A 16,771-nucleotide genomic window follows, 5' to 3' on the forward strand; every position below is an offset into this window, starting at 1 on the left:
ATTATTATTATTATTATTATTATCCTTGACTGCTAATGATTAAAGTACATGTATAAGTATTATTTTGTATCGATTCTTCACTTAATGGTTTCACTCTTAGGTGTAACTTTTGTCAAAATCTAATGTTTGTATAAAGACTAATAATACAAAGAAGAGTTTAGTGATAATAAGAAAAAAATGGCAAATTATTGATTTGACGCTGTATCAATAACAAAGTTCTGCTGAGAAATACACAATTTAATGAAGAAAAAAATCATGCTTACACCATTGGGACATACAAATTCTTTGAACCTGAAATCCCATTTTATCCAGACTCTGTCCTGTGTGGACTCCAAAGGAATCTTTTACCACTAAAGAAGCTTATCCACTGAGCAAAACTATCAAGTTATTTATTTTCATATACCTAGTCATCATCTGTGCAAAACATTGATTTAAAAAATTTAAGCAACCAATTTATCACCAAGTCATTTCAGAGAAGGATTACAAAATTTAATGGATGTGATGATATCTATTAAGACAAGTTCATGTGAAATTGTTTGGTTTGTTTGTAGTTTTATGGCTTATAAATGCAACAAAAGGTTACACTGGGAAAGTTTTACAACAAATTAACACATAAAAGGTTACACAAGGCCAGGGGAATAAAATACCATGTCCAGTGAAATTCTACAGCAGCCATCTATGCCTACGCTAGACATTATTTCAAACCATGACCTCTGGCTTCATAATCTTTCAGCCTAACCTTAGTGATCCACCCCACCTCCACCAGTTCAGAAGAAAATGTATATCTTAGAAACTGGAGGAAGGAAAACCATATATGAACTAACAGCTTTACTACAGTTGTAACATTAAAGTTTATAAAGTGCAATGAAACATTGACAATAAATTGGCAAACTGCCAAACTGAAGTCAATTACAACCATCTGTTATGTAATCCTTGTATATGGGTTATCACAAATTGATTATACTGACCAACATAAGATCTGACAGTGTATATTATTACATTTACCTCAATCACCATGGTTACACACATCAACAGTTTCCAATACTCCACAAATTAAAATTGTGGTTCATCCTGATCACTGAACAAAGTTTCATATCATTTTCACTATAAACCCAAATTCTGACTAAAGAATCAGGGGTTGAGGTAGTTCGTGATTTCTGGGGCTAGTCACTTCTCCCTGACAGGAACAGGAGAGGTTTAGCAGTCTTAAGGAGGGATGATTAACCCAAATAATAATAATAATATTAATAAAAATAATAATAATAATAATAATAATAATAATAATAATAATAAATTTCTTGAGATATTTTAGCAGAAGTTGCATTTTTTTTAAAGCAGCTTACTCACTCACTTATGATGGTTTACCCCAGTTTATATTTCTTGTAAAAACTCAGCTTATTCAATGACTTTAGGTACATGAATGACAAACATTTCATGTGATGTTGTTGCTTTCTCCAAATATAAAATATGAAAAAAAACTTTTCCTTTTATACTATATTTTATTCCATTACAGTGGTTCTCGTACATTTATTCTTAAGTCAGCAATACAATTCACTAGATTACAACGAGTTTTATCATTCTAATGGTAACTTTTAAAATATGTGACTCTCATTTATAGAAATTATATATATGTATATGTAGAAGTTTCTCTTCCAAAAATAAATTTTCTTAAATAAAATGTATGATCAATAGACCTTGCTAAATAAGTAGTATTCCTAATACAAGATAATCCATGACACTTGCACCTAAAACTATCAAAACTGTGTGGCTTGCTTGGACCTAAAGATCCATATGACTTTGTGAAGCCACAGTTGCTCAACGCTTAAAGCATCATACTTGTGCATCACGTTCTCAGATGCCACCATCAGCTCAGCCTAGATTGGCAAGCATGGTGTGTCCTTGGACATGGCACTTTATTGCATGCTTTGCCATCGTGGTAACCTTCAAAGTGTTGCTGTGCCATAAAACATTAGAGCAACACAAAAAATAAAAACACAAACCAAGGCAATTTCATGGCAAGTTTTCATTGAAGTCATGCAGATTCAGGTAACTATGCTGCCTACTTTGTGTTGTAACATGACCCCCTAGATAACAATTTTTAATTTATTTTAACAAAAATGCTATGTTTAAATGAGCCAACATCATTCATCTGGCTATATATTGACTCCAGCTAACATTACCTCAGTTCAACGGTGAATATAGTTTTTGAACCTGCATTCTGTTATTATCCTCCTCCTCCTCCTCATTATTATTATTATTATTATTATTATTATTATTATTATTATTCGCAATTTGATGGAAAATGTCCCCCATTAGTTCTCAGAATTCCAGGCAGCAAATTAATTAAAATAATTCACTAGTAATTCACTAGTATTGGTCACAGGTCAACTGTCAAAGCTAAATGTTTTGCCATGATTGACTTGAAAATCTGTTAAGGGCCAATTTGCTGTCTGCTGTCTGCATTAATGCCTACACTCTTCTGCATGATATAACAATGCATGTAGTACAAAGTTGTGTCCTTTTAAAATGAGAAGATTCCTTACATAATAAACCCAGCAATAATGTTTGTTTAGTGACTATGTTTAACAATCCACTTGTGTCAGAGATCAAGGAACCCACTCATTCACTGCCTCAATTCCATCTCCTTAGACACTCAAGAATCAATAAACTTAATCATTATCAAAACATGCATTATTGTCTTAATAACACCAAATGGGCAAATAATGTCCATCCAGGACCCAAGTCTTTATAACAAACACCAAAGCAGCAAACATTATATGCCCAGGACTCTTGTTATTTAAATTTTTTGCTCCAAAATTTCAAGCTCAGTGTCACAAAGCTTAGTCAGACCCAGGTGGCTAAGTGTTCCAACGCACTCATTTTTGCACGTTCACTCACATTTCATCTCAGTCTGCATGAGTTCCAGTTTCTGAAAACAAATGTAGAACAACAGAGACCCAGATCTGCTGCCACAAAATGCACTGGCATAGCAGGGTCTGTGCTGCTTGCAGTCTGATCCATCTACATCACCGCTGTCCAACCTTTTTGACACCATGGGCCACTGAAAAATGTTTTTCTTCACGCAGAGGGCCGCAGCAGAAAACTGAAAAGCAACGACTATATAGCTGCTCGAGCTCTGGCGGGCCATGGGCTGGACAGCACTGATCAACACTATCATATACAGTACATATGTGCACCCTAAATATCATATTGGAGTTTAGAGTTTGAGCTTGAATGTACCACTCAAAAAAGGTTCTGAGAATATGGAACCTGCTTTCTGATTAATGCATTTGGAGATAAGGTTCTGCACATAGCATTCTATTTATGATTCCATTCAAACGGTTAAGGCCCAGGATATTATTATTATGTACGGTACTATTCAAAGCTGGGTGGAGAGAGAAAGAGTGGGGGGAGAAGTACATTAATTTTACAATATCACTTTTCATTGCATATTTTCTTCAGAATTTTATTACAACCTGCCTACCAAAATTGCTACAATTGTCAAAGAGGGAGGTGGAGGGAAAATGCAGTATCATGTAATGTAAAACAATGAAAATGGAGAAAAGGTACAGCTTGCAATGTAGGCTCCAGACTCCATCTCAAGTTTTCTGTAACCTCCAGCATTTATCCATTACATAACCCCATAACACCGTTGGATCCCATTGGTTTACACTCCATAAATGCAAATTAAGCATTTCGCTACGCATGTGTGATTACAAACTTCATATCGTACAGAATATAAAAAAATTATTCTGAAAAAAATTACATTAGATTACAACAAATCTGACCTCATGTTCATTATCAATTATCACTGATCATCACATCTGTACACAACTATATACCAGAGCAATACATCGTACTCGTTAACACAGAGAACATCATATCAATATGGAAATTTTATAACTGGGACCCCAGTTGGCCAAGTGGTCTAAGGTGCATGCCTTTGCAGATCTCACCTCTGTCCACATGGGTTCAAGTCTCAAGCTCAGCCAGTGTGGTTATGTGAGAAAGTTTGCCAATTGTTTCCTGTGGATCAGTGGTTCTTCCCGGGGTTTTCACAGATTCATCCTCCACCAAATACACCGTCATGTATAACCTATCATGTGCTGAAAAATGACAATAAACCCACAACAATAACAGCATTTTATATTGACAATTACCTCTTATGTATTAATTAATCTAGTACATACTGAAACGTTCACGAAAAATAGCCAATAAATGCTTCACTTATGACAACTGCAAATAGTACAGGAAAAGCGGCAGTCAGATATGTGATGGACATTAGGCCTGAATACCAAACAAGTGGCAAGTCTGTCTGCAAATCACATAATCACACCTGTGCCAGTGACAGCATTGGTCAGCAATCCAAAGGTATCATCACATACAAGGGTTTGAGTGATATATGGTGGGATGTTATTTTTTCAACTGACAAACGAATATTCATTGCATGCACAGATGCTCTTTTCCTTTCAACAAAGTAAACCAACATGTGCATAAAATACTTTTAATTTCCATTGACACAGAAGAAAATTTGATCGGATATCTGGTAAATCCATGAAGACTTCATTCTCTTATCGAACTGACTTACATGCTAGCCATGACAACTCGCCATAAAATAACACAGTTAATCAAAACAGAAGCCCAGATTAAGTTTTCTCTATTTTGTAATGATCGCTACCATGCCTGCAAATCAAACTTAATGTCTGAAGACAAAAGACGTGAATCTGTCAATCTATTTAAGCAATGAAATGAAAAGCACTGCCTACGCTCAAAAGAAAAGAGCTACTAAACATGCAACAAAAAGTGCTGCTGTTATTTCTTGTACACCTGTGAATTTTCAGAGTACCAATTTGTGAAATCTGACATAATAATTCTTGAAATCGGAGTAAATTCTGGGATAAACATTTCAGAAATTAAATTTAAAAAATCTTTGGCTTCACTGTTACCATATGTTTGCAAGTCGCTGATTACATGAAATATGCATATAATAATGACTAAAATTATCCTTTTTAATATTATTCCATGTTCAGCTTTATGCAAACTGCATTTCATTAAATAAGAAATGGCAAGATATAGTTCAATGGTTCTGTCTTAGATTTCTGTACATGTATCCATAGTCAATCGATTAAACAAAACTACAAAAAATATATATAAAAAAATAAAAATCACACCATAAAAATTTTAAACAAAGGAACTTCATTCTTCTGTGGCCAGCAGGCCCAGGGTGACTGAGCAGTCTAAAGTATTCACCATTATAAATTACTGCCATCTCACCTCTGTCTGCATGGGTTTGAGTCTCATGCTTGACCAATGCGTGTACATCAGAAAGCTTGCCAAAAGCGTTTTTCTCAAGTTCTTTCTCCACCATTGATACTGGCCACCACATATAACCTATCTTGTGCTGAAAAATGGCGTTAAACCCTACAAGAACAACAAATCTGTATCCAGCCCAGGTCAGCTGCCTCTGTGATTCTTGTGAAAAGCAATTAGCTCTCTTTACCTCAAGATGCTAATGATGTTTAAAGTGTCATTAAAACCACATAAAAAACTCACCAAAAATAAAAGATATCACTCTTCTGTTAGAAGGGGGCCCTAGGTGGCCAAATGTTCTAAGGCAGTCTCCTTTAGAGATAACTCACACATCTCACCTCTCCCTGCATGAGTTCAATTCTCACTTCAAGCAACATGGATGTGTGAGAAAGCTTGCCAGTAACTTGCAGTGGGTCAGTAATTCTTCCCAGGATCATCCTCATCACCACAATATACTAGATGCTATGCATACCCTAACATGTGCTGAAAATGGCCTTAAACCCTGGAAGTTAAGATTGTGAAGAGTATGACTGAGAAAGATTTCTGTGACATTCTACGTCAGTCTGTGCAATATGCAACAATTCCAATTTTGAGACACTAGCCCAACAAGGAAGATGCATGGAAAAGCGTCTCAAAATTCTCATTTTTTTCCCCCTTATCCTATGTAAAACTTTGGTCACCAACATAAAACTTTACTTACCCAACATCAACTTTTAAATTGTCTCAGCTAGTTAGCCTATGACAATATGATCACCTACTGTAAGACATTCCAGGCACACGTATATTAATGCTTAGTCAAATCTTACACTATATTTTCCACATGCATCATTCTTCGTTCGTCAGATCCAACGATCAACTCTTTATGTAGTGACTAGATTTGCTGGATAACACGTTCGAAACAAAAATCGAAAACAATACATTAGTATGAATATGGTTAAAAGTCAGAATTCCAGAAAATTTCTTACATACTGTCGGACACTTCTGAGCGGAGGGAAAGTGGAGGAGCAAAGACCAATAAAGTTTCTAGCAACTGTTCAGCAATATTTACCTACAATCATTTCAATCTAAAATGAAGCCATAGAAATTACAAAAATTAACCCGTAAACAACCTTGTAATATGAGATTTTGACTGGAAAAGCTATAAGATTAGATTTATGAATCTGTGTGAACTGCATTTTTACTCTAGAATGTCAAGTTTTGGGACACAATACTATAAGTGGTTTTATAACTAACGCCCAATGCAAATAATGTAAATGTATTGATCCAATGTACAAAAACAATATACTGCTCTCCACAAGATGTTGTGATATCTAAATGAATGAATTAAAAATCCACACTGGTGTTTTTATGCCATATTCTATTTTGCTATTTGTACTTATTATTCTGAAATATTGTCTCATCTGCCTTGTCTGAACATCATAACAAGAGTTTTGCTGGGTGCTAGTTTTAACTTTTGAGGAAACTATGTTCTTTACATCCTGAAAAAAACGTATGCAGAACATGTATACGATATTGCAATGTAACATGCATTATGATGCAGGAAATCTGTAGCCTGATGCATGTCAAACATCTTGATCACCAAGACTAGATGAAACTCCGTTAGACTAGTACAAAGTCTTCTGAAGCAGGCAATACTCACTCAGCAACGAACATTTAGCATTCCATCAATATATTTATTGTTTATCTTTGCTCTGATAATTTTTTGCTTATGGAAAGAGGAGAAAAAAATCTGCTTTTTTGGTGTAATTTCTATTTCTGATTTGTATCATGACATAGAATATTTTACAAGTCTCTGATGATAAACAATACTGTACAATGATAATTATAAATTACTTCAACCAGTATATGCAGGGACCCATGTGGCCAAGGGGTTGAAGGCACTCGCCTATACAGATCACTGCCATCTCATCTATGTCCAAGTGGATTCATATCTTGGTTCTGCCAACATACGTGAGAAAGCTTGCCAGTAGTTTCACATGGGTCGGTGGTACTTCCCAGGTTTTCCCTGGCTCTTCCTCCACCAAAATATACTGGCCATCCTGTATAGCTTAACATCTGCTGAAAAACGGTATTAAACCTACAAAATCACAAGCCAAAATACATGCATCAGCATTGGCTGAACAAAATACTGCAACACTGATGTCGATCAATCACTACAATTCTGACACTGTCAACATCAACATCGTTAATTATTTGTTAATTAGATCAAAATAATCATTGGTATCCATTGTTTATTCCATCTGATGCTTTCATATCATTGTCATATGCGCTCTTCCGGTTCCAAAAATAGTTCCAAAAATTACTCTGAAAGATATAAGATGCAGGTTAAAAAAACTATAATTTGTCTCCTACTGTGAAACAGACCCTGTCCATGAGTTACAGCATCCAACACCTTGCCAACACTCACCAACCCCCACACCCTCTTGATTCAACATAAACCCACAACAAGAATGATGGAACATGGTCATGAATTGACATGACCTGGGAAAAGTGGGGATGATGCACAACAGTTATGGAAGTGGGGTAACTCACCTGGTGCACAACAGTTATGGAAGTGGGGTAACTCACCTGGTGCACAACAGTTTTGGGATAACTCACCTGGTGCACAACAGTTACGGAATTGGGATAACTCACCTGGTGCACAACAATTATGGAACTGGGATAACTCACCTGGTGCACAACAGTTATGGAATTGGGATAACTCACCTGGTGCATAACAGTTACGGAATTGGGATAACTCACCTGGTGCACAATAGTTATGGAATTGGGATAACTCACCTGGTGCACAATAGTTATGGAATTGGGATAACTCACCTGGTGCACAACAGTTATGGAATTTGGATAACTCACCTGGTGCACAACAGTTATGGAATTGGATAACTCACCTGGTGCACAACAGTTATGCAAGTGGGATAACTCACCTGGTTGTGGAGCTTGAAAGGAAGAGGAAATATATGTCAAGGTTGGAGAGGGTGGTAACAATAATTGAAATTTGGGGAGGGGGGATAATGGTACTTTTCCAAACCTCTTGTATTCAATTTGACTTTCAAGATGGAGGCATTAATGAATGTCTTCAATCAAAATACATACATTATATATTACCTGACAAAGTAAAACTTTTGAACTTCTCAAAAATATCAGTATCTCTGAGCTCAAGTGACAACATGTAACAAACAGATAATTGAACAAAAACTGCAACAAACATTAATAGTAGGTTGTCGTGACCTACACAAAAAATCAAGAATACAGTGAACATGATCTTTAGAGATATATGATATGTGAAAAATGAAACCTGCAATAAATTTTCCATTCATACTTCAATACATTAATCTTGTTACGGTTTCGAAAAACTTCTCACTTTGGGGGCAGGGGTGTTCAAAATGTAAGCACTAAATGAATCCATTTCAGATAATGTGTACAGATAAAGCAAAATTTGAAGGTAAATAGAAACTTGTGAAAATAATATTCTTGTATAATGCTGCATCAAGAAGGAGACTTTATTAATAAATAAAGGCCACGTTTTTTTTCATGAACATGTAACAGCTATATGAATATATGACAGTTATGTGCCTTACACAACTAAATGTGTGTACCTTTTCATAAAGATTACCTCAATTTGAAATATAACTTATACCATTCAAGGGGGGCCCTGAGTGGCCGAGTGGTCTAAAGTGCTGTCCGTCACGGATCACTGCCATCTCACCTCTGTCTGCGTGGGTTCAAGTTTCGGATTCAGCCAATGTGGGTATGTGAGAAAGCTTGCCAGTAGCTTCTCGTGGGTCGGTGGTTCTTTCTAGGGTTTTCCCCGAGTTCTTCCTCCACCAAAAATACTGGCCACCATATATAGCCTATCGTGTGCTGAAAAATGGTGTTAAACCCTACAACAACCACAATATACCATTCAAAAATTTCAAGTCTTGAGCATATGCATCATAGTAATGAAACAGCAATGTACGTCTAAGTGAAATGTAATCGGGAAGAACGCAATATGGTAAAAGCAGTGAATAAAGCAAAATTGACATTGAATATTTTGGGAATAAACAAGGACATAAGTGTAAATACTGTACATTTTAGTACAGCATCGTCTCCCAGGTACACTCCTGCCCATGAATTATGAAGTTTTTATTTACCTTTATTTAATTTCATGTTGGAAAAATCGGAAAATATCCACTTGCAAAATAAAAACAAAAAGTTTACAGCAGTCTATTGACGTGTCAATCTTGCCAATTCTGTCTTCACATTTTTTGTGTCTACAAGTGTCGGGACACTGAAAATGCTATATCTCTTTTTACATGTCTATAAGTCTTGGGACAAAATAATTATTTTTTCATGTCCCAAGATTTACAGCCATATGCAGTCAATATAGTAAATGCAGAAAGAAAATGATTTTGCAAAGTGATATATTTTATGCATTCTAATAAAAAGACTCCATATTTTGTTTATTTAACTTATCACTGGCCTGGTGGGCATTAAAAGCTCACAGAAACAGATGACAAAATGCACACTAAATTAAGCTACAAGGTGACTATTTAACACATTAACTCCTGGAGGTTTTTGTCATTTTCGCCTGAAATTCAAGTAGGAAACACATTTTGAAAGCTATTTCTGAATACATCCTAAGACATCAACTTCCAGGTGATTTTCCAATAACCTAATGCCTAGCTGTGTTAGAAACATTGTTTTTCATTGGCTATTTGGCTCGTGCATGAGCAGAAGGGTAAAAGTTGGAGTTCTTTTCTTTTTTCATTTTTTTTGTGCTTAACAGACCCATTATTTTCATATCGAGACCACTCTTTATTCCAAATGCCCATCTTATCCTACTTTTTGCAAAGGTTCATCTGTCTGTTTGCAGTTCATACCGGTCTGCCTAAGATCTGAGACCAAAAAGTCTAAAATAAAAACACAAAATCCGATTCCGACCACGGGCGAATTTTGGGTAGAAACAAAATTGGGTTAAAAAAATGAGGTTTTTCCCCTTGTATTTTGTAGTGCAACTAGAACTTCCAGATTATTTGGTATCATTGTAGAGCTACATCTGTCTACCTTTCTACATACCACCCACTTTAGTGTATCACGCATGATCTTGACGCTTCAGAGCTCGGCAGTAGGCTACTACCTCCTGCCTTGTACGCTCGTCAACAGGGATTAATGTGTTAGAGTGTGTGTGTGTGTGTGTTTGTATATGTGTGTGTGTGTGTGATTCTGATTTTTAATGTAGCTTTATAATAAATTTCAGTCATATCACAATGACGTCTGCAGTGTGGCAGTTTATAGTGATATCTAGCACTGGGGCATCAAGTCGCAGACATGTGAGGCAGCTGTTAGTACCATTTTTAACAGAAATTTGGTATGACTTGGCTGGGGTTCGAACCGATGGCCTCCCACATCCAAGGTGGACGCTCTAACCCACAGGCCAGCATGGTCTTGAGAGAGAATATAAAATTTATATTAAACAGTATTTTATCCTGGGGGCCACGGTGGCAAAGTGGTCTAAGGCAATCACCTTAACAGATCACTACCAAGGAGAGTTTGAGAAAGCTTGCCAATAGCTTCCAGAGGGTTGGTGATTCTTCCCTGGGTTTTCCCAGGTTCTTCCACCATCAGATACACTGCCCACCATGTATAACCTTTCATGTGCTGAAAATGACATTAAGCCAACAACAATAACAAAATTATTTTATCTCCATCATTATAAATAAACAGTCCATAAAAAAAAAATTATTATCAATAATTTATCTTACATTTTCAGTGAAATGGAGGACATAAACAACTTATTAAATCTTTTCACCCACAAAATGAAATATATCCATTATTCACTCACAACAATCAAATTTTCTTTTTATTTTTTTCTCAAATGTATTGGCTAGTGAGATGTGTTGCAGGTCAAAGCAGCTGATTCCACACTGGAGCCTCATGATGTCAGCACTTTGCCATTTATATTCTGTTGTGTTTTATGATTACTTGCAAATAAACCATAATCTTCGCGATTCAAAGGAAAATTGTATGTTGAATCAAGTTGTCTTTAACGGGAGTCAGCCATTTTTAACTCTCAACTACGTAAATGTCAAAGAGTGTTATTCATGTCTATTAACAGCCAGACAATAAATACAATATTTTAAAACATCAAGATTATTTCTCAGAAGATCCAGTAATTCATAGCCTAGCATAAAATAAATGTTATTCAGCTCAGATCACATAAACCCTCATTTAATATCCTCTAGTTCATAAAAGTTAATTTCATATTTTTAATTATTTATTATGAAACTGGTTGTGGTTGTCCTTGCATGCATATAATATTTTATTATTTTAGCCTATTTTTGATTTTGAATTTGTTCATAATTCCTTACTACAAGGAATCCAGTATTCCATATCATGTTAAGACTATTATCATCATACTACATGTATTTTGCATTGCCTATGTCTTTAAACTAAATGTTCACAATATCTTTTGCAATAAATTGAATTAGATATTGGTACCATATATACTAACAAATTATGCCCAAATGCAAACAACACAGACTCCGATCTGCCATAATTTCCTGGCAGTTCAGGGTCTACATTGTTTGTTCTTCTGATTACACCTAACAAACTGCATGGACCTAGATCTGCCAGTTCATTTTGCAATGGCAGATCTGTGTCTGTGCATTCTGCAGAGGGACCAAACTGACAAGCATGTATATACAGTCACTAAAGAATGCTGTATTATGTACTTCATTATAATGTATTCACTATAAGGCATATGCATGGCATTATAATGAGTTACTTCATTTTAAGGTGGTCTCACTACAAACTCAGTGGACTGAGGGAGTGCCAATAAGGGAGAATGATAACTGCAAATTATCAGTATCATTCTGGTATTAAAAAAATTATGTTCATGGCTGCTTGTAGAAGTTATGGTCATTATGAATTTCTTTATTCTAATCATTGTGTCTACCTGCATATAACATCTATAATATTTATCAAAAGCATTTCATCAATATTGTTCATTTACCTAGAACAACCAGCCAGACTAATATACTCTCTGTATTACATTGCATGTATCTTTTGTGTGTGTGTATATATATATATATATATATATATATATATATATATATATATATATATATATATATATATATATTTCAAAGTATAAGAATAATAACCATAATTTCTTTCACATGAAAACTGCAGATGCTAGATTGTGTTTGGGCAAGGGGTGTTGAGATTGATAAAAATAATAAGTACTTCTGTACTTCAATTCTTCAAGGGAGATTTTGTTTACCATGGAAATTACAATAATAATCAGGTAGTTCAAATCAATATTGAAAATACAAGATGAAAACTTAATCCATCAATAGGAATCAGCTCAACTCCGCCATGATTTATTTGTCTGCAACTAATTTCCAATTTAGAAGACCTATTTACTACAATAGGCACACCCAGTGAAGAGCTGTGGCTAAAGGGAGACAACCAAATGTCACTTATCAAGGGTAAATACTCTAAAAATCTAAACATTTAGAATTTCATCTCTTCTTGCAATCACTGTGTGTACCTGAACAAATTTGAAAAGTGATTAACAAGAGTGGTAAGGAATGTTTTTACAATATTAGAATAATTTTGTTTGATAGTCTTCATTACAAAAACGAAACAAGGTTGAGCTTCAAATCCTTTGGCCCACTGAAAGCCTTCAAGAACATAATAAAAAGTATTGCACTAGACCATATAACAAAAATGTACACTTCTGAAACAAAACTTTAAAAAGAACAGTCAGCCTGAAAATCTCTGTGCAATTTTCAATGGCCTCAATCTTTAGACCAATGGTTTTCATTTTGAAAACTATTTCTTCTCAGCAATGTGGGAGATCCAACTGAGGTTCATGGAGGAAAATAAGGCCCCATGAGTCCAAAATTAAACCTTCTCAGAAATATTTTTGACCAACCCTGCCTATATTCTTACCTTGGCCATGAATTTGCACAACCTCACGGCATTCTTTAAATTATCTTCAAATTTAAACTTTTACTTTACAATATTTTATTTGAAAAAATTTCTATACTGTATACCTGGCACAACTTTTTTATTTTTAATTTATTCTCTCTATAGTCAATAACATTCTTTTACCATATGCAATCACTTATAAGATAGGTCCAAATCGAGCAACACAGACCCAGATCTGCTGTCACATTACGTGCTGGCAATTCTTGATTTATGTTGTTTGTACCACTGACTAGTCCTAACAAACTCCATATACCACATTATACGATGAATGATCTGGGTCTATGCAGTGAGTACAGACAAGTGAGTACAGACGAGTACAGACAAGTGAGCACAGACACTAAATAATTGATGACAACAGAGTATAACATAATCACAATTCATACAAAATGTACATAAATATAAAACCTTTCATCGTTATGTATTCAACAGGCAGTAATTAACTGATTCCAAATTAAGTATTGTGCAGATCAAAGAACATGTTTTTTGTACATAGATAGTAATGACCTGGATTGAAACACCAAACATACATTGTCTCTAACAGTATCTAGCTGAAAATAAAAATCAGTGAACAAGAAAGAAAAAGGCTAATGAAGAAGACAAAGGCATAAAAGAACACTGTCTTTCGCACATGAAGAGGGAGGTATTTTTTCCTTTTTCCTTTGTACTACACTTGGGACCAGTGGCAAAACATCAAATTTCCCCCTCCCTTTGCAAAAATTTAGAAATCCACTCCCCACCCCTGAACAAATTTGGGGCTGTACACTCCCTTCTTAACAAACACACACACACAAGAAAAAATATGGGATTGTGTATTCCCTTCTTAACACACACACACACTGCTGGGACCACAAGAGTAGTAATGGCCCTACATGGGGGTCCTTTTCAGGGTTAAAGTGCCCCATTTTGTTCATTCTTTAATCTGCTTATAATGATATTATATTTACTACTCCTGATTTGTATATTTTCTAAGACTGTATCAAGAGACAGAGATTTTTAATAGCTCTTCTAGGTCAATTTTACACAGCTCTACTTTTTCTGAACAGGACAGTTACCAACAGTAAAAGCATAAAAAGTAGCAATATGGATATTTGAAAAAATATGCAACATAAGTGTACCAATATGACACAAGTAAGTTGCCTAGTTACAAAATTCTGGTCGTGAGAATTTGCATCCCTTTCACTCAGTCTTACTTGCCAAGTGTCCCTACAATATAGGCAGGAACGAAATCTAAAAATAGGGAAAAGGCAAACATGCATCGTTATTTTGTTGGTCTTAAGTCAACGTGATCATGAAGCAATTTTACCAAAAGTTATAATGCCGGTAACACCAATGATTCTGTACATGCCGGTAACACCAACGATTCTGTACATTCCGTTAACACCAACAATTGTGTAAATGTCCCTTACATTGATCATGAACTAGTTAGCATTTAATCTGCTGAACACCTGTCAGAAAAAAATCCATTATGAATGTAATCATGATAGTTAACTGTGATAGCTGTGTAAGCTTTACCTAAATTTTATAATCTGAAAGAAATGTAAACAATAAGAAAACGATTAATCTCCGAAGATAAAATGTAATCTAATAATAAGCTCTTTAATTTGACTATAAAATAATGTTAATCCACTTGTCTAAAATAATACTGTGTTCTGCTACCGGCAAAATAAATTCTAATTCAGGGGTCGGCAACCTAAGGCACGCGTGCCACAGGTGGCACGTTAAGAGGATTTTTGTGGCACGCAAAGGGCAGCCAAAAATCTCAATTTTAACAGTGTTACTCTTTTACTGGTGGCACGCGCTCGTTCATTTTGTAATTAATCCAGAAAAAGGTGGCACGCTATGTAAAAAAGGTTGCCGACCCCTGTTCTAATTTATTTCAATTTATTTAAATTCTAGGGTACATTTATCATCTTATCTTCATGTAACAGCCAGCCAAACTAACAACTAGCCAAGCTATGAAATGTAGTGATCCATGTGAAATCCTTTGTGGCAACTCCTGAAAGTCTTGTTACTTAACTCAGGCTCCTTAACAACAAATACCATAGAAAACCTATGGATACCTAGTTTAAACTCATATACATGTGTTTTGTGCAGTTATATATATTTTTACAAAATTAGTAAGAATATACATCTATCTACCAATCTTATTTCTACCTATCAGCTATAGAACCACCCCTGATAATTTGCATTTATACTTAATCTTGTATAAAAAATACGGTCTTTATTGCCAATTAACTGACAAGAAATATTGCAATTTTTAATTGTGATAATTGTATTTCAAATTATATATTATTTTTCTTGCAAGGCATTGATATGGATCCCATTTTCCAATTATGAAAGAAAAATCCCTATGATATATGCATGCAATCAATAAGCAGGTAGAAATGTAAATAAGAAGACAGACACACTCCAATTACATACATACATGATCATGAATAAAATATGTTTTGCTTCTTAAAAGAAAAAGGTTTGGAATGTTTAAACTGTATATACTGTTTCATAAACTTCAGTAAAATTACTCCATACACTGGATTTTATTCAATTATGTAATAATATCAAACTCCAGTTTCTTTCTAATATTATGTTTAGATAAGGACAATATTGGAATATTTTGCAAACTTATTACCATATTCACAAATCAAATAAATCAAAACTTTTAAGATAAAAAGTAGTTTTCATATTAATATAGAAAAACAGAAAATATCTTTCATTTTAGCATAATGATGTACCCTAGGCACACTTCTGCCATAACACCTACATGTATGCACAATCCAGTCTTGTAAAGGATGACCGTATTCTAATGCTAACAGCATTCACAACATTTTAAATATTTATCCAGTTTTGCGCTGATGTGAACCACGTGATCTTAAACCAATTTTGAACACGTGTCATAAAAATAAATTAGTGGTATTAGATTTCGCTGCTCGTGCCTCCATAGGCCTGAACCGCTAATTAAAAATTGACATATTTGGGTTTATGAAACTTCAATGGCCAGTCGTTGGAAGCTGTGTACACGATTTAATCCCAATTTAAATATGATGTAAGTAAGTCCAGCCCTTTTACGCTGAGTAGGCGTGAGTTTATGTTTTTGACAGATGCCAAGCCCGTATGAATAGTCGGCTGTGGTCAAAACAATAGCCGCTAATATAACATTCTTCGTGTAACCCTCGGACAATGGAGCCAATTCCCTACATGAAACTGTAATTTTATTGCCATTGAACGAGTGCTAAATAACGACCCTAGGATTTAACGTGTGACTAATTAATTACTATTCACGGAGCTATATGTAAATTCTTCAAATTCATAGCGATGTCCTTCAAAATTTCACTTAAATGACTCACCTACGGTCAGTGAAAGTCAACACTGTTAGTGGACCACGGTGTTTATGGTTGCCGCCATCTTTGCATGGAATGTTGGGAAATGAATAAGAACAAGATGGCGAAACGTTGAAGCTGGCTGTCAAATGAGGTAACACTTTTTTAATATT

The 16,771-nt window shown here is 35.1% G+C and overlaps 2 protein-coding genes across 3 annotated transcripts in view; one reads left to right on the plus strand and one right to left on the minus strand.

The window, feature by feature from the left end:
* Positions 1-16,707, minus strand: part of LOC149807712 (caspase activity and apoptosis inhibitor 1-like) — a 325,008-nt gene extending 308,301 nt beyond the window's left edge. For both annotated transcript variants that reach the window (XM_089969669.1, XM_089969649.1), the window contains exon 1: positions 16,626-16,707. The gene's annotated coding sequence lies outside the window, so the exon portion shown is untranslated. The remainder of the gene's footprint in view (positions 1-16,625) is intronic.
* The window catches only part of LOC149807714 (uncharacterized), a 40,983-nt gene continuing 40,882 nt past the window's right edge, over positions 16,671-16,771 (plus strand). Inside the window, exon 1 of the mRNA XM_089969636.1 lies at positions 16,671-16,752. The gene's annotated coding sequence lies outside the window, so the exon portion shown is untranslated. The remainder of the gene's footprint in view (positions 16,753-16,771) is intronic.

Source organism: Sinohyriopsis cumingii, chromosome 1, assembly GCF_028554795.1.
Source record: "Sinohyriopsis cumingii isolate HCF-2022 chromosome 1, ASM2855479v2, whole genome shotgun sequence".
Lineage (NCBI taxonomy): Eukaryota > Metazoa > Mollusca > Bivalvia > Unionida > Unionidae > Sinohyriopsis > Sinohyriopsis cumingii.